At 34.6% G+C, this 24073-nt stretch overlaps 1 non-coding gene across 1 annotated transcript; it reads right to left on the bottom strand.

Moving 5' to 3' along the window:
- Window positions 1-4180: 4180 nt before the first annotated feature.
- On the bottom strand, window positions 4181-4254 carry TRNAN-AUU (transfer RNA asparagine (anticodon AUU)). The gene has a single exon. It is a non-coding gene; the product is annotated as a tRNA-Asn (tRNA).
- Window positions 4255-24073: the final 19819 nt, after the last annotated feature.

The following is a 24073-nucleotide window of genomic DNA, read 5'->3' as shown; positions in this document are numbered from 1 at the left end:
CTATTATTAAAATGGTAATTGACAAAAACAAACTACATTGTCACCAGAAGAGCAATACAAAATGTACAAGTGATATATTAAAATCATCTTTCCAGCTTGAATTTCAATGATGCATTGGGGCAACGATTTTGTGAGAAACATCTTCACCCTTAAATAAAGATTTTCTTAATTCCTTACCTGTGTGCTAATTAGATATCACCTTGTTTTCACATTAAACAGACTTCCACATGAGAAAGCAGCAAGGATGCAGTGGCGTTAATGTTTCCTGGTGTCAACCTGTATTATTTCAGTAGACATTGAAATGAGGATGCATCTTGCTGCCTTTCCAATGAAGCAAGTTTAATTTAGTAATAGGTGAAAAACCATCCTTACAAAGGTGTTAATCAGAGACTTGGCTTTGTGGACACTTTTCAGAGAACAAATTTGTTAGCATAAAAATAAAGCCAGAAAATAAAGAGCTGTTTAATCACTCAATTGGATTTTTCTGCCAGCATATTTTTTTTCTCTGCAACCCACTGCTAAATTGTGCTTCCTAGCTTTTTTTTATAAAATCACTGAATCAAATCTAACTCTGATTACATCAGAGAAGGCCAGGTACCCTACACAATAACAGGGAGTATGAAATTTGACTTGTCTACTTAAAGATCACCAAAATCTGATCACAAGGTCAATTACGTCCCTGGGTGGGATTGAACCACTAACCTTTTGGTTAATAGCCGTACACACTAACTGATTGCGCCACAGAGACACTTTGCAAAAGTACATACTGACAAATGCTAATAAGCATTCATCTAAAACGTTTCCTAGAAAAACTTAAAAAAGTCAATAATATGGAGAGTTTTTGTAAGATGTTTCTTCCATCAACCAATGAAGAAACACATTGGTACTTTCCCATGATGAGTGAGTGCTTCAGGATCTCTTGCACTTACATGTGCAGCAGAGTACAGCAATGGAAGCATGCTGGGCCCATAACCCAGAGGTAGGCAGATTGAAACTATCCTCTGCTATATGCTTTTTTTTTGTTAATTAAAGTAATCCAAAACTGGGATTGATATTTTGGCTCTTTTATTTTTACTTAAAGTACAATAACTTTTACCATTTTAATTTGTTTTAATAGTATATTGACAGTATTGTTTTCTTTCAAAAATCCACTTCATTTTCTTTACCCTATTATTAAAATGGTAATTGACAAAAACAAACTACATTGTCACCAGAAGAGCAATACAAAATGTACAAGTGATATATTAAAATCATCTTTCCAGCTTGAATTTCAATGATGCATTGGGGCAACGATTTTGTGAGAAACATCTTCACCCTTAAATAAAGATTTTCTTAATTCCTTACCTGTGTGATAATTAGATATCACCTTGTTTTCGCATTAAACAGACTTCCACATGAGAAAGCAGCAAGGATGCAGTAGCGTTAATGTTTCCTGGTGTCAACTTGTATTATTTCAGTAGACATTGAAATGAGGATGCATCTTGCTGCCTTTCCAATGAAGCAAGTTTAATTTAGTAATAGGTGAAAAACTATCCTTACAAAGGTGTTAATCAGAGACTTGGCTTTGTGGACACTTTTCAGAGAACAAATTTGTTAGCATAAAAATAAAGCCAGAAAATGAAGAGCTGTTTAATCACTCAATTGGATTTTTCTGCCAGCATATTTTTTTTCTCTGCAAACCACTGCTAAATTGTGCTTCCTCGCTGTTTTTATAAAATCAATGAATCAAATCTAACTCTGATTACATCAGAGAAGGCCAGGTACCCTACACCATAAGAGGGGGTTTGAAATTTTGACTTGTCTACTTAAAGATCACCAAAAGCTGATAACAAGATCAATTACATCCCAGGGTGGGATTGAACCACCAACCTTTTAGTTAATAGCCGTACACACTAACTGATTGCGCCACAGAGACACTTTGCGAAAGTGCATACTGACAAAGGCTAATAAGCATTCATCTAAAACGTTTCCTAGAAAAACTTTAAAAAGTCAATAATCTGGAGAGTTTTTGTAAGATGTTTCTTCCATCAACCAACGAAGAAACACATTGGTACTTTCCCATGATGAGTGAGTGCTTCAGGATCTCTTGCACTTACATGTGCAGCAAAGTACAGCAATGGAAGCATGCTGGGTTCATAACCCAGAGGTAGGCAGATTGAAACTATCCTCTGCTGTATGCTTTTTTTTTTTAATTAAAGTAATCCAAAACTGGGATTGATATTTTGGCTCTTTTATTTTTACTTAAAGTACAATAACTTTTACCATTTTAATTTGTTTTAATAGTATATTGACAGTATTGTTTTCTTTCAAAAATCCACTTAATTTTCTTTACCCTATTATTAAAATGGTAATTGACAAAAACAAACTACATTGTCACCAGAAGAGCAATACAAAATGTACAAGTGATATATTAAAATCATCTTTCCAGCTTGAATTTCAATGATGCATTGGGGCAACGATTTTGTGAGAAACATCTTCACCCTTAAATAAAGATTTTCTTAATTCCTTACCTGTGTGCTAATTAGATATCACCTTGTTTTCGCATTAAACAGACTTCCACATGAGAAAGCAGCAAGGATGCAGTGGCGTTAATGTTTCCTGGTGTCAACTTGTATTATTTCAGTAGACATTGAAATGAGGATGCATCTTGCTGCCTTTCCAATGAAGCAAGTTAAATTTAGTAATAGGTGAAAAACCATCCCTACAAAGGTGTTAATCAGAGACTTGGCTTTGTGGACACTTTTCAGAGAACAAATTTGTTAGCATAAAAATAAAGCCAGAAAATGAAGAGCTGTTTAATCACTCAATTGGATTTTTTTTGCCAGCATATTTTTTTTCTCTGCAACCCACTGCTAAATTGTGCTTCCTAGCTGTTTTTTATAAAATCACTGAATCAAATCTAACTCTGATTACATCAGAGAAGGCCAGGTACCCTACACAATAAGAGGGGGTTTGAAATTTTGACTTGTCTACTTAAATATCACCAAAATCTGATCACAAGGTCAATTACATTCCTGGGTGGGATTGAACCACCAACCTTTTGGTTAATAGCCTTACACACTAACCAATTGCACAACAGAGACACTTTGCAAAAAGTACATACTGACAAAGGCTAATAAGCATTCATCAAGAACGTTTCCTAGAAAAACTTTAAAAAGTCAATAATCTGGAGAGTTTTTGTAAGATGTTTCTTCCATCAACCAATGAAGAAACACATTGGTACTTTCCCATGATGAGTGAGTGCTTCAGGATCTCTTGCACTTACATGTGCAGCAGAGTACTGCAATGGAAGCATGCTGGACCCATAACCCAGAGATAGGTAGATTGAAACTGTCCTCTGCTATATGCATTTTTTTTTGTTAATTAAAGTAATCCAAAACTGGGATTGATATTTTGTCTCTTTTATTTTTACTAAAAGTACAATAACTTTTACCATTTTAATTTGTTTTAATAGTATATTGACAGTATTGTTTTCTTTCAAAAATCCACTTCATTTTCTTTACCCTATTATTAAAATGGTAATTGACAAAAACAAACTACATTGTCACCAGAAGAGCAATACAAAATGTACAAGTGATATATTAAAATCATCTTTCCAGCTTGAATTTCAATGATGCATTGGGGCAACGATTTTGTGAGAAACATCTTCACCCTTAAATAAAGATTTTCTTAATTCCTTACCTGTGTGATAATTAGATATCACCTTGTTTTCACATTAAACAGACTTCCACATGAGAAAGCAGCAAGGATGCAGTGGCGTTAATGTTTCCTGGTGTCAACCTGTATTATTTCAGTAGACATTGAAATGAGGATGCATCTTGCTGCCTTTCCAATGAAGCAAGTTTAATTTAGTAATAGGTGAAAAACCATCCCTACAACGGTGTTAATCAGAGACTTGGCTTTGTGGACACTTTTCAGAGAACAAATTTGTTAGCATAAAAATAAAGCCAGAAAATGAAGAGCTGTTTAATCACTCAATTGGATTTTTTTTGCCAGCATATTTTTTTTCTCTGCAACCCACTGCTAAATTGTGCTTCCTAGCTGTTTTTTATAAAATCACTGAATCAAATCTAACTCTGATTACATCAGAGAAGGCCATGTACCCTACACCATAAGAGGGGGTTTGAAATTTTGACTTGTCTACTTAAATATCACCAAAATCTGATCAGAAGTTTAATTAGGTCCCTGGGTGGGATTGAACCACCAACCTTTCGGTTAATAGCCGAACACACTAACCGATTGCGCCACAGAGACACTTTGCAAAAACTGCCTACTGACAAAGGCTAATAAGCATACATCTAGAACGTTTCCTAGAAAAACATTAAAAAAGTCAATAATCTGGAGAGTTTTTGTAAGATGTTTCTTCCATCAACTAACGAATAAACACATTGGTACTTTCCCATGATGAGTGAGTGCTTCAGGATCTCTTGCACTTACATGTGCAGCAGAGTACTGCAATGGAAGCATGCTGGACCCATAACCCAGAGGTTGGCAGATTGAAACTATCCTTTGCTATATGCATTTTTTTTGTTAATTTAAGTAATCAAAACTGGGATTGATATTTTTGCTCTTTTATTTTTACTTAAAGTACAATAACTTTTACCATTTTAATTTGTTTTAATAGTATATTGACAGTATAGTTTTCTTTCAAAAATCCACTTAATTTTCTTTACCCTGTTATTAAAATGGTAATTGACAAAAAAAACTACATTGTCACCAGAAGAGCAATACAAAATGTACAAGTGATATATTAAAATCATCTTTCCAGCTTGAATTTCAATGATGCATTGGGGCAACAATTTTGTGAGAAACATCTTCACCCTTAAATAAAGATTTTCGTCATTCCTTACCTGTGTGCTAATTAGATATCACCTTGTTTTCACATTAAACAGACTTCCACATGAGAAAGCAGCAAGGATGCAGTGGCGTTAATGTTTCCTGGTGTCAACCTGTATTATTTCAGTAGACATTGAAATGAGGATGCATCTTGCTGCCTTTCCAATGAAGCAAGTTTAATTTAGTAATAGGTGAAAAACCATCCCTACAAAGGTGTTAATCAGAGACTTGGCTTTGTGGACACTTTTCAGAGAACAAATTTGTTAGCATAAAAATAAAGCAAGAAAATTAAGAGCTGTTAAATCAAGCAATTTGATTTTTTTGCAAGCATATTTCTTTTTCTCTGCAACCCACTGCTAAATTGTGCTTCCTAGATGTTTTTATAAAATCACTGAATCAAATCTAACTCTGATTACATCAGAGAAGGCCAGGTACCCTACACAATAAGAGGGGGTTTGAAATTTTGACTTGTCTACTTAAATATCACCAAAATCTGATAACAAGGTCAATTACGTCCCTGGGTGGGATTGAACCACCAACCTTTTGGTTAATAGCCATACACACTAACTGATTGCGCCACAGAGACACTTTGCAAAAGTACATACTGACAAAGGCTAATAAGCATTCATCTAAAACGTTTCCTAGAAAAACTTTAAAAAGTCAATAATCTGGAGAGTTTTTGTAAGATGTTTCTTCCATCAACCAACGAAGAAACACATTGGTACTTTCCCATGATGAGTGAGTGCTTCAGGATCTCTTGCACTTACATGTGCAGCAAAGTACAGCAATGGAAGCATGCTGGGTTCATAACCCAGAGGTAGGCAGATTGAAACTATCCTCTGCTGTATGCTTTTTTTTTTTAATTAAAGTAATCCAAAACTGGGATTGATATTTTGGCTCTTTTATTTTTACTTAAAGTACAATAACTTTTACCATTTTAATTTGTTTTAATAGTATATTGACAGTATTGTTTTCTTTCAAAAATCCACTTCATTTTCTTTACCCTATTATTAAAATGGTAATTGACAAAAACAAACTACATTGTCACCAGAAGAGCAATACAAAATGTACAAGTGATATATTAAAATCATCTTTCCAGCTTGAATTTCAATGATGCATTGGGGCAACGATTTTGTGAGAAACATCTTCACCCTTAAATAAAGATTTTCTTAATTCCTTACCTGTGTGCTAATTAGATATCACCTTGTTTTCACATTAAACAGACTTCCACATGAGAAAGCAGCAAGTATGCAGTGGCGTTAATGTTTCCTGGTGTCAACCTGTATTATTTCAGTAGACATTGAAATGAGGATGCATCTTGCTGCCTTTCCAATGAAGCAAGTTTAATTTAGTAATAGGTGAAAAACCATCCTTACAAAGGTGTTAATCAGAGACTTGGCTTTGTGGACACTTTTCAGAGAACAAATTTGTTAGCATAAAAATAAAGCCAGAAAATAAAGAGCTGTTTAATCACTCAATTGGATTTTTCTGCCAGCATATTTTTTTTCTCTGCAACCCACTGCTAAATTGTGCTTCCTAGCTTTTTTTTATAAAATCACTGAATCAAATCTAACTCTGATTACATCAGAGAAGGCCAGGTACCCTACACAATAACAGGGAGTATGAAATTTGACTTGTCTACTTAAAGATCACCAAAATCTGATCACAAGGTCAATTACGTCCCTGGGTGGGATTGAACCACTAACCTTTTGGTTAATAGCCGTACACACTAACTGATTGCGCCACAGAGACACTTTGCAAAAGTACATACTGACAAATGCTAATAAGCATTCATCTAAAACGTTTCCTAGAAAAACTTAAAAAAGTCAATAATCTGGAGAGTTTTTGTAAGATGTTTCTTCTATCAACCAACGAAGAAACACATTGGTACTTTCCCATGATGAGTGAGTGCTTCAGGATCTCTTGCACTTACATGTGCAGCAGAGTACAGCAATGGAAGCATGCTGGGCCCATAACCCAGAGGTAGGCAGATTGAAACTATCCTCTGCTATATGCATTTTTTTTTGTTAATTAAAGTAATCCAAAACTGGGATTGATATTTTGGCTCTTTTATTTTTACTTAAAGTACAATAACTCTTACCATTTTAATTTGTTTTAATAGTATATTGACAGTATTGTTTTCTTTCAAAAATCCACTTCATTTTCTTTACCCTATTATTAAAATGGTAATTGACAAAAACAAACTACATTGTCACCAGAAGAGCAATACAAAATGTACAAGTGATATATTAAAATCATCTTTCCAGCTTGAATTTCAATGATGCATTGGGGCAACGATTTTGTGAGAAACATCTTCACCCTTAAATAAAGATTTTCTTAATTCCTTACCTGTGTGCTAATTAGATATCACCTTGTTTTCACATTAAACAGACTTCCACATGAGAAAGCAGCAAGGATGCAGTGGCGTTAATGTTTCCTGGTGTCAACTTGTATTATTTCAGTAGACATTGAAATGAGGATGCATCTTGCTGCCTTTCCAATGAAGCAAGTTTAATTTAGTAATAGGTGAAAAACCATCCCTACAAAGGTGTTAATCAGAGACTTTGCTTTGTGGACACTTTTCAGAGAACAAATTTGTTAGCATAAAAATAAAGCCAGAAAATGAAGAGCTGTTTAATCACTCAATTGGATTTTTCTGCCAGCATATTTCTTTTTCTCTACAACCCACTGCTAAATTGTGCTTCCTAGCTGTTTTTATAAATCACTGAATCAAATCTAACTCTGATTACATCAGAGAAGGCCAGGTACCCTACACCATAACAGGGGGTTTGAAATTTTGACTTGTCTACTTAAAGATCACCAAAATCTGATAACAAGGTCAATTACGTACCTGGGTGGGATTGAACCACCAACCTTTTGGTTAATAGCCGTACACACTAACTGATTGCGCCACAGAGACACATTGCAAAATTATATACTGACAAGGGCTAATAAGCATTCATCTAAAACGTTTCCTAGAAAAACTTTAAAAAGTTAATAATCTGGAGAGTTTTTGTAAGATGTTTCTTCCATCAACCAACGAAGAAACACATTGGTACTTTCCCATGATGAGTGAGTGCTTCAGGATCTCTTGCACTTACATGTGCAGCAGAGTACAGCAATGGAAGCATGCTGGGCCCATAACCCAGAGGTAGGCAGATTGAAACTATCCTCTGCTATATGCTTTTTTTTTGTTAATTAAAGTAATCCAAAACTGGGATTGATATTTTGGCTCTTTTATTTTTACTTAAAGTACAATAACTTTTACCATTTTAATTTGTTTTAATAGTATATTGACAGTATTGTTTACTTTCAAAAATCCACTTAATTTTCTTTACCCTATTATTAAAATGGTAATTGACAAAAACAAACTACATTGTCACCAGAAGAGCAATACAAAATGTACAAGTGATATATTAAAATCATCTTTCCAGCTTGAATTTCAATGATGCATTGGGGCAACGATTTTGTGAGAAACATCTTCACCCTTAAATAAAGATTTTCTTAATTCCTTACCTGTGTGATAATTAGATATCACCTTGTTTTCGCATTAAACAGACTTCCACATGAGAAAGCAGCAAGGATGCAGTGGCGTTAATGTTTCCTGGTGTCAACTTGTATTATTTCAGTAGACATTGAAATGAGGATGCATCTTGCTGCCTTTCCAATGAAGCAAGTTTAATTTAGTAATAGGTGAAAAACCATCCTTACAAAGGTGTTAATCAGAGACTTGGCTTTGTGGACACTTTTCAGAGAACAAATTTGTTAGCATAAAAATAAAGCCAGAAAATGAAGAGCTGTTTAATCACTCAATTGGATTTTTCTGCCAGCATATTTTTTTTCTCTGCAAACCACTGCTAAATTGTGCTTCCTCGCTGTTTTTATAAAATCAATGAATCAAATCTAACTCTGATTACATCAGATAAGGCCATGTACCCTACACCATAAGAGGGGGTTTGAAATTTTGACTTGTCTACTTAAAGATCACCAAAATCTGATAACAAGATCAATTACATCCCTGGGTGGGATTGAACCACCAACCTTTTAGTTAATAGCTGTACACACTAACTGATTGCGCCACAGAGACACTTTGCGAAAGTGCATACTGACAAAGGCTAATAAGCATTCATCTAAAACGTTTCCTAGAAAAACTTTAAAAAGTCAATAATCTGGAGAGTTTTTGTAAGATGTTTCTTCCATCAACCAACGAAGAAACACATTGGTACTTTCCCATGATGAGTGAGTGCTTCAGGATCTCTTGCACTTACATGTGCAGCAAAGTACAGCAATGGAAGCATGCTGGGCTCATAACCCAGAGGTAGGCAGATTGAAACTATCCTCTGCTGTATGCTTTTTTTTTTTATTAAAGTAATCCAAAACTGGGATTGATATTTTGGCTCTTTTATTTTTACTTAAAGTACAATAACTTTTACCATTTTAATTTGTTTTAATAGTATATTGACAGTATTGTTTTCTTTCAAAAATCCACTTAATTTTCTTTACCCTATTATTAAAATGGTAATTGACAAAAACAAACTACATTGTCACCAGAAGAGCAATACAAAATGTACAAGTGATATATTAAAATCATCTTTCCAGCTTGAATTTCAATGATGCATTGGGGCAACGATTTTGTGAGAAACATCTTCACCCTTAAAGATTTTCTTAATTCCTTACCTGTGTGCTAATTAGATATCACCTTGTTTTCGCATTAAACAGACTTCCACATGAGAAAGCAGCAAGGATGCAGTGGCGTTAATGTTTCCTGGTGTCAACTTGTATTATTTCAGTAGACATTGAAATGAGGATGCATCTTGCTGCCTTTCCAATGAAGCAAGTTTAATTTAGTAATAGGTGAAAAACCATCCCTACAAAGGTGTTAATCAGAGACTTGGCTTTGTGGACACTTTTCAGAGAACAAATTTGTTAGCATAAAAATAAAGCCAGAAAATGAAGAGCTGTTTAATCACTCAATTGGATTTTTTTTGCCAGCATATTTTTTTTCTCTGCAACCCACTGCTAAATTGTGCTTCCTAGCTGTTTTTTATAAAATCACTGAATCAAATCTAACTCTGATTACATCAGAGAAGGCCAGGTACCCTACACAATAAGAGGGGGTTTGAAATTTTGACTTGTCTACTTAAAGATCACCAAAATCTGATCACAAGGTCAATTACGTCCCTGGGTGGGATTGAACCACCAACCTTTTGGTTAATAGCCTTACACACTAACCAATTGCACCACAGAGACACTTTGCAAAAAGTCCATACTGACAAAGGCTAATAAGCATACATCTAGAACGTTTCCTAGAAAAACATTAAAAAGTCAATAATCTGGAGAGTTTTTGTAAGATGTTTCTTCCATCAACCAATGAAGAAACACATTGGTACTTTCCCATGATGAGTGAGTGCTTCAGGATCTCTTGCACTTACATGTGCAGCAGAGTACTGCAATGGAAGCATGCTGGGCCCATAACCCAGAGATAGCTAGATTGAAACTATCCTCTGCTATATGCATTTTTTTTTGTTAATTAAAGTAATCCAAAACTGGGATTGATATTTTGTCTCTTTTATTTTTACTTAAAGTACAATAACTTTTACCATTTTAATTTGTTTTAATAGTATATTGACAGTATTGTTTTCTTTCAAAAATCCACTTCATTTTCTTTACCCTATTATTAAAATGGTAATTGACAAAAACAAACTACATTGTCACCAGAAGAGCAATACAAAATGTACAAGTGATATATTAAAATCATCTTTCCAGCTTGAATTTCAATGATGCATCGGGGCAACGATTTTGTGAGAAACATCTTCACCCTTAAATAAAGATTTTCTTAATTCCTTACCTGTGTGCTAATTAGATATCACCTTGTTTTCACATTAAACAGACTTCCACATGAGAAAGCAGCAAGGATGCAGTGGCGTTAATGTTTCCTGGTGTCAACCTGTATTATTTCAGTAGACATTGAAATGAGGATGCATCTTGCTGCCTTTCCAATGAAGCAAGTTTAATTTAGTAATAGGTGAAAAACCATCCCTACAACGGTGTTAATCAGAGACTTGGCTTTGTGGACACTTTTCAGAGAACAAATTTGTTAGCATAAAAATAAACCAGAAAATGAAGAGCTGTTTAATCACTCAATTGGATTTTTTTGCCAGCATATTTTTTTTCTCTGCAACCCACTGCTAAATTGTGCTTCCTAGCTGTTTTTTATAAAATCACTGAATCAAATCTAACTCTGATAACATCAGAGAAGGCCAGGTACCCTACACAATAAGATGGGGTTTGAAATTTTGACTTGTCTACTTAAATATCACCAAAATCTGATCACAAGGTCAATTACGTCCCTGGGTGGGATTGAACCACCAACCTTTTGGTTAATAGCCGAACACACTAACCGATTGCGCCACAGAGACACTTTGCAAAAAGTACATACTGACAAAGGCTAATAAGCATACATCTAGAACGTTTCCTAGAAAAACATTAAAAAATCAATAATCTGGAGAGTTTTTGTAAGATGTTTCTTCTATCAACCAACGAATAAACACATTGGTACTTTCCCATGATGAGTGAGTGCTTCAGGATCTCTTGCACTTACATGTGCAGCAGAGTACTGCAATGGAAGCATGCTGGACCCATAACCCAGAGGTAGGCAGATTGAAACTATCCTTTGCTATATGCATTTTTTTTGTTAATTTAAGTAATCAAAACTGGGATTGATATTTTTGCTCTTTTATTTTTACTTAAAGTACAATAACTTTTACCATTTTAATTTGTTTTAATAGTATATTGACAGTATAGTTTTCTTTCAAAAATCCACTTAATTTTCTTTACCCTATTATTAAAATGGTAATTGACAAAAACAAACTACATTGTCACCAGAAGAGCAATACAAAATGTACAAGTGATATATTAAAATCATCTTTCCAGCTTGAATTTCAATGATGCATTGGGGCAACGATTTTGTGAGAAACATCTTCACCCTTAAATAAAGATTTTCTTAATTCCTTACCTGTGTGCTAATTAGATATCACCTTGTTTTCGCATTAAACAGACTTCCACATGAGAAAGCAGCAAGGATGCAGTGGCGTTAATGTTTCCTGGTGTCAACTTGTATTATTTCAGTAGACATTGAAATGAGGATGCATCTTGCTGCCTTTCCAATGAAGCAAGTTTAATTTAGTAATAGGTGAAAAACCATCCCTACAAAGGTGTTAATCAGAGACTTGGCTTTGTGGACACTTTTCAGAGAACAAATTTGTTAGCATAAAAATAAAGCCAGAAAATGAAGAGCTGTTTAATCACTCAATTGGATTTTTTTTGCCAGCATATTTTTTTTCTCTGCAACCCACTGCTAAATTGTGCTTCCTAGCTGTTTTTTATAAAATCACTGAATCAAATCTAACTCTGATTACATCAGAGAAGGCCAGGTACCCTACACAATAAGAGGGGGTTTGAAATTTTGACTTGTCTACTTAAAGATCACCAAAATCTGATCACAAGGTCAATTACGTCCCTGGGTGGGATTGAACCACCAACCTTTTGGTTAATAGCCTTACACACTAACCAATTGCACCACAGAGACACTTTGCAAAAAGTACATACTGACAAAGGCTAATAAGCATACATCTAGAACGTTTCCTAGAAAAACATTAAAAAGTCAATAATCTGGAGAGTTTTTGTAAGATGTTTCTTCCATCAACCAATGAAGAAACACATTGGTACTTTCCCATGATGAGTGAGTGCTTCAGGATCTCTTGCACTTACATGTGCAGCAGAGTACTGCAATGGAAGCATGCTGGGCCCATAACCCAGAGATAGCTAGATTGAAACTATCCTCTGCTATATGCATTTTTTTTTGTTAATTAAAGTAATCCAAAACTGGGATTGATATTTTGTCTCTTTTATTTTTACTTAAAGTACAATAACTTTTACCATTTTAATTTGTTTTAATAGTATATTGACAGTATTGTTTTCTTTCAAAAATCCACTTCATTTTCTTTACCCTATTATTAAAATGGTAATTGACAAAAACAAACTACATTGTCACCAGAAGAGCAATACAAAATGTACAAGTGATATATTAAAATCATCTTTCCAGCTTGAATTTCAATGATGCATTGGGGCAACGATTTTGGGAGAAACATCTTCACCCTTAAATAAAGATTTTCTTAATTCCTTACCTGTGTGCTAATTAGATATCACCTTGTTTTCACATTAAACAGACTTCCACATGAGAAAGCAGCAAGGATGCAGTGGCGTTAATGTTTCCTGGTGTCAACCTGTATTATTTCAGTAGACATTGAAATGAGGATGCATCTTGCTGCCTTTCCAATGAAGCAAGTTTAATTTAGTAATAGGTGAAAAACCATCCCTACAACGGTGTTAATCAGAGACTTGGCTTTGTGGACACTTTTCAGAGAACAAATTTGTTAGCATAAAAATGAACCAGAAAATGAAGAGCTGTTTAATCACTCAATTGGATTTTTTTGCCAGCATATTTTTTTTCTCTGCAACCCACTGCTAAATTGTGCTTCCTAGCTGTTTTTTATAAAATCACTGAATCAAATCTAACTCTGATAACATCAGAGAAGGCCAGGTACCCTACACAATAAGATGGGGTTTGAAATTTTGACTTGTCTACTTAAATATCACCAAAATCTGATCACAAGGTCAATTACATCCCTGGGTGTGATTGAACCACCAACCTTTTGGTTAATAGCCTTACACACTAACCAATTGCACCACAGAGACACTTTGCAAAAGTCCATACTGACAAAGGCTAATAAGCATTCATCTAGAACGTTTCCTAGAAAAACTTTAAAAAGTCAATAATCTGGAGAGTTTTTGTAAGATGTTTCTTCCATCAACCAATGAAGAAACACATTGGTACTTTCCCATGATGAGTGAGTGCTTCAGGATCTCTTGCACTTACATGTGCAGCAGAGTACTGCAATGGAAGCATGCTGGGCCCATAACCCAGAGGTAGGCAGATTGAAACTATCCTTTGCTATATGCATTTTTTTTGTTAATTAAAGTAATCCAAAACAGGGATTGATATTTTGGCTCTTTTATTTTTACTTAAAGTACAATAACTTTTACCATTTTAATTTGTTTTGATAGTATATTGACAGTATTGTTTTCTTTCAAAAATCCACTTAATTTTCTTTACCCTATTATTAAAATGGTAATTGACAAAAACAAACTACATTGTCACCAGAAGAGCAATACAAAATGTACAAGTGATATATTAAAATCATCTTTCCAGCTTGAATTTCAATGATGCATTGGGGCAACGATTTTGTGAGAAACATCTTCACCCTTAAATAAAGATTTTCTTAATTCCTTACCTGTGTGCTAATTAGATATCACCTTGTTTTCACATTAAACAGACTTCCACATGAGAAAGCAGCAAGGATGCAGTGGCGTTAATGTTTCCTGGTGTCAACCTGTATTATTTCAGTAAACATTGAAATGAGGATGCATCTTGCTGCCTTTCCAATGAAGCAAGTTTAATTTAGTAATAGGTGAAAAACCATCCCTACAAAGGTGTTAATCAGAGACTTGGCTTTGTGGACACTTTTCAGAGAACAAATTTGTTAGCATAAAAATAAAGCCAGAAAATGAAGAGCTGTTTAATCACTGAATTTGATTTTTCTGCCAGCATATTTTTTTTCTCTGCAACCAACTGCTAAATTGTGCTTCCTAGCAGTTTTTTATAAAATCACAGAATCAAATCTAACTCTGATTACATCAGAGAAGGCCAGGTACCCTACACAATAAGAGGGGGTTTGAAATTTTGACTTGTCTACTTAAATATCACCAAAATCTGATCACAAGGTCAATTACGTCCCTGGGTGGGATTGAACCACCAACCTTTTGGTTAATAGCCGAACACACTAACCGATTGCGCCACAGAGACACTTTGCAAAAAGTACATACTGACAAAGGCTAATAAGCATACATCTAGAACGTTTCCTAGAAAAACATTAAAAAATCAATAATCTGGAGAGTTTTTGTAAGATGTTTCTTCTATCAACCAACGAATAAACACATTGGTACTTTCCCATGATGAGTGAGTGCTTCAGGATCTCTTGCACTTACATGTGCAGCAGAGTACTGCAATGGAAGCATGCTGGACCCATAACCCAGAGGTAGGCAGATTGAAACTATCCTTTGCTATATGCATTTTTTTTTGTTAATTTAAGTAATCAAAACTGGGATTGATATTTTTGCTCTTTTATTTTTACTTAAAGTACAATAACTTTTACCATTTTAATTTGTTTTAATAGTATATTGACAGTATAGTTTTCTTTCAAAAATCCACTTAATTTTCTTTACCCTATTATTAAAATGGTAATTGACAAAAAAAACTACATTGTCACCAGAAGAGCAATACAAAATGTACAAGTGATATATTAAAATCATCTTTCCAGCTTGAATTTCAATGATGCATTGGGGCAACAATTTTGTGAGAAACATCTTCACCCTTAAATAAAGATTTTCGTAATTCCTTACCTGTGTGCTAATTAGATATCACCTTGTTTTCACATTAAACAGACTTCCACATGAGAAAGCAGCAAGGATGCAGTGGCGTTAATGTTTCCTGGTTTCAACCTGTATTATTTCAGTAGACATTGAAATGAGGATGCATCTTGCTGCCTTTCCAATGAAGCAAGTTTTATTTAGTAATAGGTGAAAAACCATCCCTACAAAGGTGTTAATCAGAGACTTGGCTTTGTGGACACTTTTCAGAGAACAAATTTGTTAGCATAAAAATAAAGCCAGAAAATGAAGAGCTGTTTAATCACGCAATTTGATTTTTTTGCCAGCATATTTCTTTTTCTCTGCAACCCACTGCTAAATTGTGCTTCCTAGATGTTTTTATAAAATCACTGAATCAAATCTAACTCTGATTACATCTGAGAAGGCCAGGTACCCTACACAATAACAGGGGGTATGAAATTTGACTTGTCTACTTAAAGATCACCAAAATCTGATAACAAGGTCAATTACGTCCCTGGGTGGGATTGAACCACCAACCTTTTGGTTAATAGCCTTACACACTAACCAATTGCACCACAGAGACACTTTGCAAAAGTCCATACTGACAAAGGCTAATAAGCATTCATCTAGAACGTTTCCTAGAAAAACTTTAAAAAGTCAATAATCTGGAGAGTTTTTGTAAGATGTTTCTTCCATCAACCAATGAAGAAACACATTGGTACTTTCCCATGATGAGTGAGTGCTTCAGGATCTCTTGCACTTACATGTGCAGCAGAGTACTGCAATGGAAGCATGCTGGGCCCATAACCCAGAGGTAGGCAGATTGAAACTATCCTTTGCTATATGCATTTTTTTTGTTAATTAAAGTAATCCAAAACTGGGATTGATATTTTGGCTCTTTTATTTTTACTTAAAGTACAATAACTTTTACCATTTTAATTTGTTTTGATAGTATATTGACAGTATTGTTTTCTTTTAAAAATCCACTTAATTTTCTTTACCCTATTATTAAAATTGTAATTGACAAAAACAAACTACATTGTCACCAGAAGAGCAATACAAAATGTACAAGTGATATATTAAAATCATCTTTCCAGCTTGAATTTCAATGATGCATTGGGGCAACGATTTTGTGAGAAACATCTTCACCCTTAAATAAAGATTTTCTTAATTCCTTACCTGTGTGCTAATTAGATATCACCTTGTTTTCACATTAAACAGACTTCCACATGAGAAAGCAGCAAGGATGCAGTGGCGTTAATGTTTCCTGGTGTCAACCTGTATTATTTCAGTAAACATTGAAATGAGGATGCATCTTGCTGCCTTTCCAATGAAGCAAGTTTAATTTAGTAATAGGTGAAAAACCATCCCTACAAAGGTGTTAATCAGAGACTTGGCTTTGTGGACACTTTTCAGAGAACAAATTTGTTAGCATAAAAATAAAGCCAGAAAATGAAGAGCTGTTTAATCACTCAATTGGATTTTTCTGCCAGCATATTTTTTTTCTCTGCAACCCACTGCTAAATTGTGCTTCCTAGCAGTTTTTTATAAAATCACTGAATCAAATCTAACTCTGATTACATCAGAGAAGGCCAGGTACCCTACACAATAAGAGGGGGTTTGAAATTTTGACTTGTCTACTTAAATATCACCAAAATCTGATCACAAGGTCAATTACGTCCCTGGGTGGGATTGAACCACCAACCTTTTGGTTAATAGCCGAACACACTAACCAATTGCGCCACAGAGACACTTTGCAAAAAGTACATACTGACAAAGGCTAATAAGCATACATCTAGAACGTTTCCTAGAAAAACATTAAAAAATCAATAATCTGGAGAGTTTTTGTAAGATGTTTCTTCTATCAACCAACGAATAAACACATTGGTACTTTCCCATGATGAGTGAGTGCTTCAGGATCTCTTGCACTTACATGTGCAGCAGAGTACTGCAATGGAAGCATGCTGGACCCATAACCCAGAGGTAGGCAGATTGAAACTATCCTTTGCTATATGCATTTTTTTTTTGTTAATTTAAGTAATCAAAACTGGGATTGATATTTTTGCTCTTTTATTTTTACTTAAAGTACAATAACTTTTACCATTTTAATTTGTTTTAATAGTATATTGACAGTATAGTTTTCTTTCAAAAATCCACTTAATTTTCTTTACCCTATTATTAAAATGGTAATTGACAAAAAAAACTACATTGTCACCAGAAGAGCAATACAAAATGTACAAGTGATATATTAAAATCATCTTTCCAGCTTAAATTTCAATGATGCATTGGGGCAACAATTTTGTGAGAAACATCTTCACCCTTAAATAAAGATTTTCGTAATTCCTTACCTGTGTGCTAATTAGATATCACCTTGTTTTCACATTAAACAGACTTCCACATGAGAAAGCAGCAAGGATGCAGTGGCGTTAATGTTTCCTGGTTTCAACCTGTATTATTTCAGTAGACATTGAAATGAGGATGCATCTTGCTGCCTTTCCAATGAAGCAAGTTTAATTTAGTAATAGGTGAAAAACCATCCCTACAAAGGTGTTAATCAGAGACTTGGCTTTGTGGACACTTTTCAGAGAACAAATTTGTTAGCATAAAAATAAAGCCAGAAAATGAAGAGCTGTTTAATCACGCAATTTGATTTTTTTGCCAGCATATTTCTTTTTCTCTGCAACCCACTGCTAAATTGTGCTTCCTAGATGTTTTTATAAAATCACTGAATCAAATCTAACTCTGATTACATCTGAGAAGGCCAGGTACCCTACACAATAACAGGGGGTATGAAATTTGACTTGTCTACTTAAAGATCACCAAAATCTGATAACAAGGTCAATTACGTACCTGGGTGGGATTGAACCACCAACCTTTTGGTTAATAGCCGTACACACTAACTGATTGCGCCACAGAGACACATTGCAAAAGTATATACTGACAAGGGCTAATAAGCATTCATCTAAAACGTTTCCTAGAAAAACTTTAAAAAGTTAATAATCTGGAGAGTTTTTGTAAGATGTTTCTTCCATCAACCAACGAAGAAACACATTGGTACTTTCCCATGATGAGTGAGTGCTTCAGGATCTCTTGCACTTACATGTGCAGCAGAGTACAGCAATGGAAGCATGCTGGGCCCATAACCCAGAGGTAGGCAGATTGAAACTATCCTCTGCTATATGCTTTTTTTTTGTTAATTAAAGTAATCCAAAACTGGGATTGATATTTTGGCTCTTTTATTTTTACTTAAAGTACAATAACTTTTACCATTTTAATTTGTTTTAATAGTATATTGACAGTATTGTTTTCTTTCAAAAATCCACTTAATTTTCTTTACCCTATTATTAAAATGGTAATTGACAAAAACAAACTACATTGTCACCAGAAGAGCAATACAAAATGTACAAGTGATATATTAAAATCATCTTTCCAGCTTGAATTTCAATGATGCATTGGGGCAACGATTTTGTGAGAAACATCTTCACCCTTAAATAAAGATTTTCTTAATTCCTTACCTGTGTGATAATTAGATATCACCTTGTTTTCGCATTAAACAGACTTCCACATGAGAAAGCAGCAAGGATGCAGTGGCGTTAATGTTTCCTGGTGTCAACTTGTATTATTTCAGTAGACATTGAAATGAGGATGCATCTTGCTGCCTTTCCAATGAAGCAAGTTTAATTTAGTAATAGGTGAAAAACCATCCTTACAAAGGTGTTAATCAGAGACTTGGCTTTGTGGACACTTTTCAGAGAACAAATTTGTTAGCATAAAAATAAAGCCAGAAAATGAAGAGCTGTTTAATCACTCAATTGGATTTTTCTGCCAGCATATTTTTTTTCTCTGCAAACCACTGCTAAATTGTGCTTCCTCGCTGTTTTTATAAAATCAATGAATCAAATCTAACTCTGATTACATCAGAGAAGGCCAGGTACCCTACACCATAAGAGGGGGTTTGAAATTTTGACTTGTCTACTTAAAGATCACCAAAATCTGATAACAAGATCAATTACATCCCTGGGTGGGATTGAACCACCAACCTTTTAGTTAATAGCCGTACACACTAACTGATTGCGCCACAGAGACACTTTGCGAAAGTGCATACTGACAAAGGCTAATAAGCATTCATCTAAAACGTTTCCTAGAAAAACTTTAAAAAGTCAATAATCTGGAGAGTTTTTGTAAGATATTTCTTCCATCAACCAACGAAGAAACACATTGGTACTTTCCCATGATGAGTGAGTGCTTCAGGATCTCTTGCACTTACATGTGCAGCAAAGTACAGCAATGGAAGCATTGCTGGGCTCATAACCCAGAGGTAGGCAGATTGAAACTATCCTCTGCTGTATGCTTTTTTTTTTTTAATTAAAGTAATCCAAAACTGGGATTGATATTTTGGCTCTTTTATTTTTACTTAAAGTACAATAACTTTTACCATTTTAATTTGTTTTAATAGTATATTGACAGTATTGTTTTCTTTCAAAAATCCACTTAATTTTCTTTACCCTATTATTAAAATGGTAATTGACAAAAACAAACTACATTGTCACCAGAAGAGCAATACAAAATGTACAAGTGATATATTAAAATCATCTTTCCAGCTTGAATTTCAATGATGCATTGGGGCAACGATTTTGTGAGAAACATCTTCACCCTTAAATAAAGATTTTCTTAATTCCTTACCTGTGTGCTAATTAGATATCACCTTGTTTTCACATTAAACAGACTTCCACATGAGAAAGCAGCAAGGATGCAGTGGCGTTAATGTTTCCTGGTTTCAACCTGTATTATTTCAGTAGACATTGAAATGAGGATGCATCTTGCTGCCTTTCCAATGAAGCAAGTTTTATTTAGTAATAGGTGAAAAACCATCCCTACAAAGGTGTTAATCAGAGACTTGGCTTTGTGGACACTTTTCAGAGAACAAATTTGTTAGCATAAAAATAAAGCCAGAAAATGAAGAGCTGTTTAATCACGCAATTTGATTTTTTTGCCAGCATATTTCTTTTTCTCTGCAACCCACTGCTAAATTGTGCTTCCTAGATGTTTTTATAAAATCACTGAATCAAATCTAACTCTGATTACATCTGAGAAGGCCAGGTACCCTACACCATAACAGGGGGTATGAAATTTGACTTGTCTACTTAAAGATCACCAAAATCTGATAACAAGGTCAATTACGTCCCTGGGTGGGATTGAACCACCAACCTTTTAGTTAATAGCCGTACACACTAACTGATTGCGCCACAGAGACACTTTGCGAAAGTGCATACTGACAAAGGCTAATAAGCATTCATCTAAAACGTTTCCTAGAAAAACTTTAAAAAGTCAATAATCTGGAGAGTTTTTGTAAGATGTTTCTTCCATCAACCAACGAAGAAACACATTGGTACTTTCCCATGATGAGTGAGTGCTTCAGGATCTCTTGCACTTACATGTGCAGCAAAGTACAGCAATGGAAGCATGCTGGGCTCATAACCCAGAGGTAGGCAGATTGAAACTATCCTCTGCTGTATGCTTTTTTTTTTTATTAAAGTAATCCAAAACTGGGATTGATATTTTGGCTCTTTTATTTTTACTTAAAGTACAATAACTTTTACCATTTTAATTTGTTTTAATAGTATATTGACAGTATTGTTTTCTTTCAAAAATCCACTTAATTTTCTTTACCCTATTATTAAAATGGTAATTGACAAAAACAAACTACATTGTCACCAGAAGAGCAATACAAAATGTACAAGTGATATATTAAAATCATCTTTCCAGCTTGAATTTCAATGATGCATTGGGGCAACGATTTTGTGAGAAACATCTTCACCCTTAAAGATTTTCTTAATTCCTTACCTGTGTGCTAATTAGATATCACCTTGTTTTCGCATTAAACAGACTTCCACATGAGAAAGCAGCAAGGATGCAGTGGCGTTAATGTTTCCTGGTGTCAACTTGTATTATTTCAGTAGACATTGAAATGAGGATGCATCTTGCTGCCTTTCCAATGAAGCAAGTTTAATTTAGTAATAGGTGAAAAACCATCCCTACAAAGGTGTTAATCAGAGACTTGGCTTTGTGGACACTTTTCAGAGAACAAATTTGTTAGCATAAAAATAAAGCCAGAAAATGAAGAGCTGTTTAATCACTCAATTGGATTTTTTTTGCCAGCATATTTTTTTTCTCTGCAACCCACTGCTAAATTGTGCTTCCTAGCTGTTTTTTATAAAATCACTGAATCAAATCTAACTCTGATTACATCAGAGAAGGCCAGGTACCCTACACAATAAGAGGGGGTTTGAAATTTTGACTTGTCTACTTAAAGATCACCAAAATCTGATCACAAGGTCAATTACGTCCCTGGGTGGGATTGAACCACCAACCTTTTGGTTAATAGCCTTACACACTAACCAATTGCACCACAGAGACACTTTGCAAAAAGTCCATACTGACAAAGGCTAATAAGCATACATCTAGAACGTTTCCTAGAAAAACATTAAAAAGTCAATAATCTGGAGAGTTTTTGTAAGATGTTTCTTCCATCAACCAATGAAGAAACACATTGGTACTTTCCCATGATGAGTGAGTGCTTCAGGATCTCTTGCACTTACATGTGCAGCAGAGTACTGCAATGGAAGCATGCTGGGCCCATAACCCAGAGATAGCTAGATTGAAACTATCCTCTGCTATATGCATTTTTTTTTGTTAATTAAAGTAATCCAAAACTGGGATTGATATTTTGTCTCTTTTATTTTTACTTAAAGTACAATAACTTTTACCATTTTAATTTGTTTTAATAGTATATTGACAGTATTGTTTTCTTTCAAAAATCCACTTCATTTTCTTTACCCTATTATTAAAATGGTAATTGACAAAAACAAACTACATTGTCACCAGAAGAGCAATACAAAATGTACAAGTGATATATTAAAATCATCTTTCCAGCTTGAATTTCAATGATGCATCGGGGCAACGATTTTGTGAGAAACATCTTCACCCTTAAATAAAGATTTTCTTAATTCCTTACCTGTGTGCTAATTAGATATCACCTTGTTTTCACATTAAACAGACTTCCACATGAGAAAGCAGCAAGGATGCAGTGGCGTTAATGTTTCCTGGTGTCAACCTGTATTATTTCAGTAGACATTGAAATGAGGATGCATCTTGCTGCCTTTCCAATGAAGCAAGTTTAATTTAGTAATAGGTGAAAAACCATCCCTACAACGGTGTTAATCAGAGACTTGGCTTTGTGGACACTTTTCAGAGAACAAATTTGTTAGCATAAAAATAAACCAGAAAATGAAGAGCTGTTTAATCACTCAATTGGATTTTTTTGCCAGCATATTTTTTTTCTCTGCAACCCACTGCTAAATTGTGCTTCCTAGCTGTTTTTTATAAAATCACTGAATCAAATCTAACTCTGATAACATCAGAGAAGGCCAGGTACCCTACACAATAAGATGGGGTTTGAAATTTTGACTTGTCTACTTAAATATCACCAAAATCTGATCACAAGGTCAATTACGTCCCTGGGTGGGATTGAACCACCAACCTTTTGGTTAATAGCCGAACACACTAACCGATTGCGCCACAGAGACACTTTGCAAAAAGTACATACTGACAAAGGCTAATAAGCATACATCTAGAACGTTTCCTAGAAAAACATTAAAAAATCAATAATCTGGAGAGTTTTTGTAAGATGTTTCTTCTATCAACCAACGAATAAACACATTGGTACTTTCCCATGATGAGTGAGTGCTTCAGGATCTCTTGCACTTACATGTGCAGCAGAGTACTGCAATGGAAGCATGCTGGACCCATAACCCAGAGGTAGGCAGATTGAAACTATCCTTTGCTATATGCATTTTTTTTGTTAATTTAAGTAATCAAAACTGGGATTGATATTTTTGCTCTTTTATTTTTACTTAAAGTACAATAACTTTTACCATTTTAATTTGTTTTAATAGTATATTGACAGTATAGTTTTCTTTCAAAAATCCACTTAATTTTCTTTACCCTATTATTAAAATGGTAATTGACAAAAACAAACTACATTGTCACCAGAAGAGCAATACAAAATGTACAAGTGATATATTAAAATCATCTTTCCAGCTTGAATTTCAATGATGCATTGGGGCAACGATTTTGTGAGAAACATCTTCACCCTTAAATAAAGATTTTCTTAATTCCTTACCTGTGTGCTAATTAGATATCACCTTGTTTTCGCATTAAACAGACTTCCACATGAGAAAGCAGCAAGGATGCAGTGGCGTTAATGTTTCCTGGTGTCAACTTGTATTATTTCAGTAGACATTGAAATGAGGATGCATCTTGCTGCCTTTCCAATGAAGCAAGTTTAATTTAGTAATAGGTGAAAAACCATCCCTACAAAGGTGTTAATCAGAGACTTGGCTTTGTGGACACTTTTCAGAGAACAAATTTGTTAGCATAAAAATAAAGCCAGAAAATGAAGAGCTGTTTAATCACTCAATTGGATTTTTTTTGCCAGCATATTTTTTTTCTCTGCAACCCACTGCTAAATTGTGCTTCCTAGCTGTTTTTTATAAAATCACTGAATCAAATCTAACTCTGATTACATCAGAGAAGGCCAGGTACCCTACACAATAAGAGGGGGTTTGAAATTTTGACTTGTCTACTTAAAGATCACCAAAATCTGATCACAAGGTCAATTACGTCCCTGGGTGGGATTGAACCACCAACCTTTTGGTTAATAGCCTTA

The sequence above is a fragment of the Pseudophryne corroboree genome, unplaced genomic scaffold, assembly GCF_028390025.1.
Source record: "Pseudophryne corroboree isolate aPseCor3 unplaced genomic scaffold, aPseCor3.hap2 scaffold_755, whole genome shotgun sequence".
Lineage (NCBI taxonomy): Eukaryota > Metazoa > Chordata > Amphibia > Anura > Myobatrachidae > Pseudophryne > Pseudophryne corroboree.
This window is presented reverse-complemented; position numbering and strand designations above follow the sequence as displayed.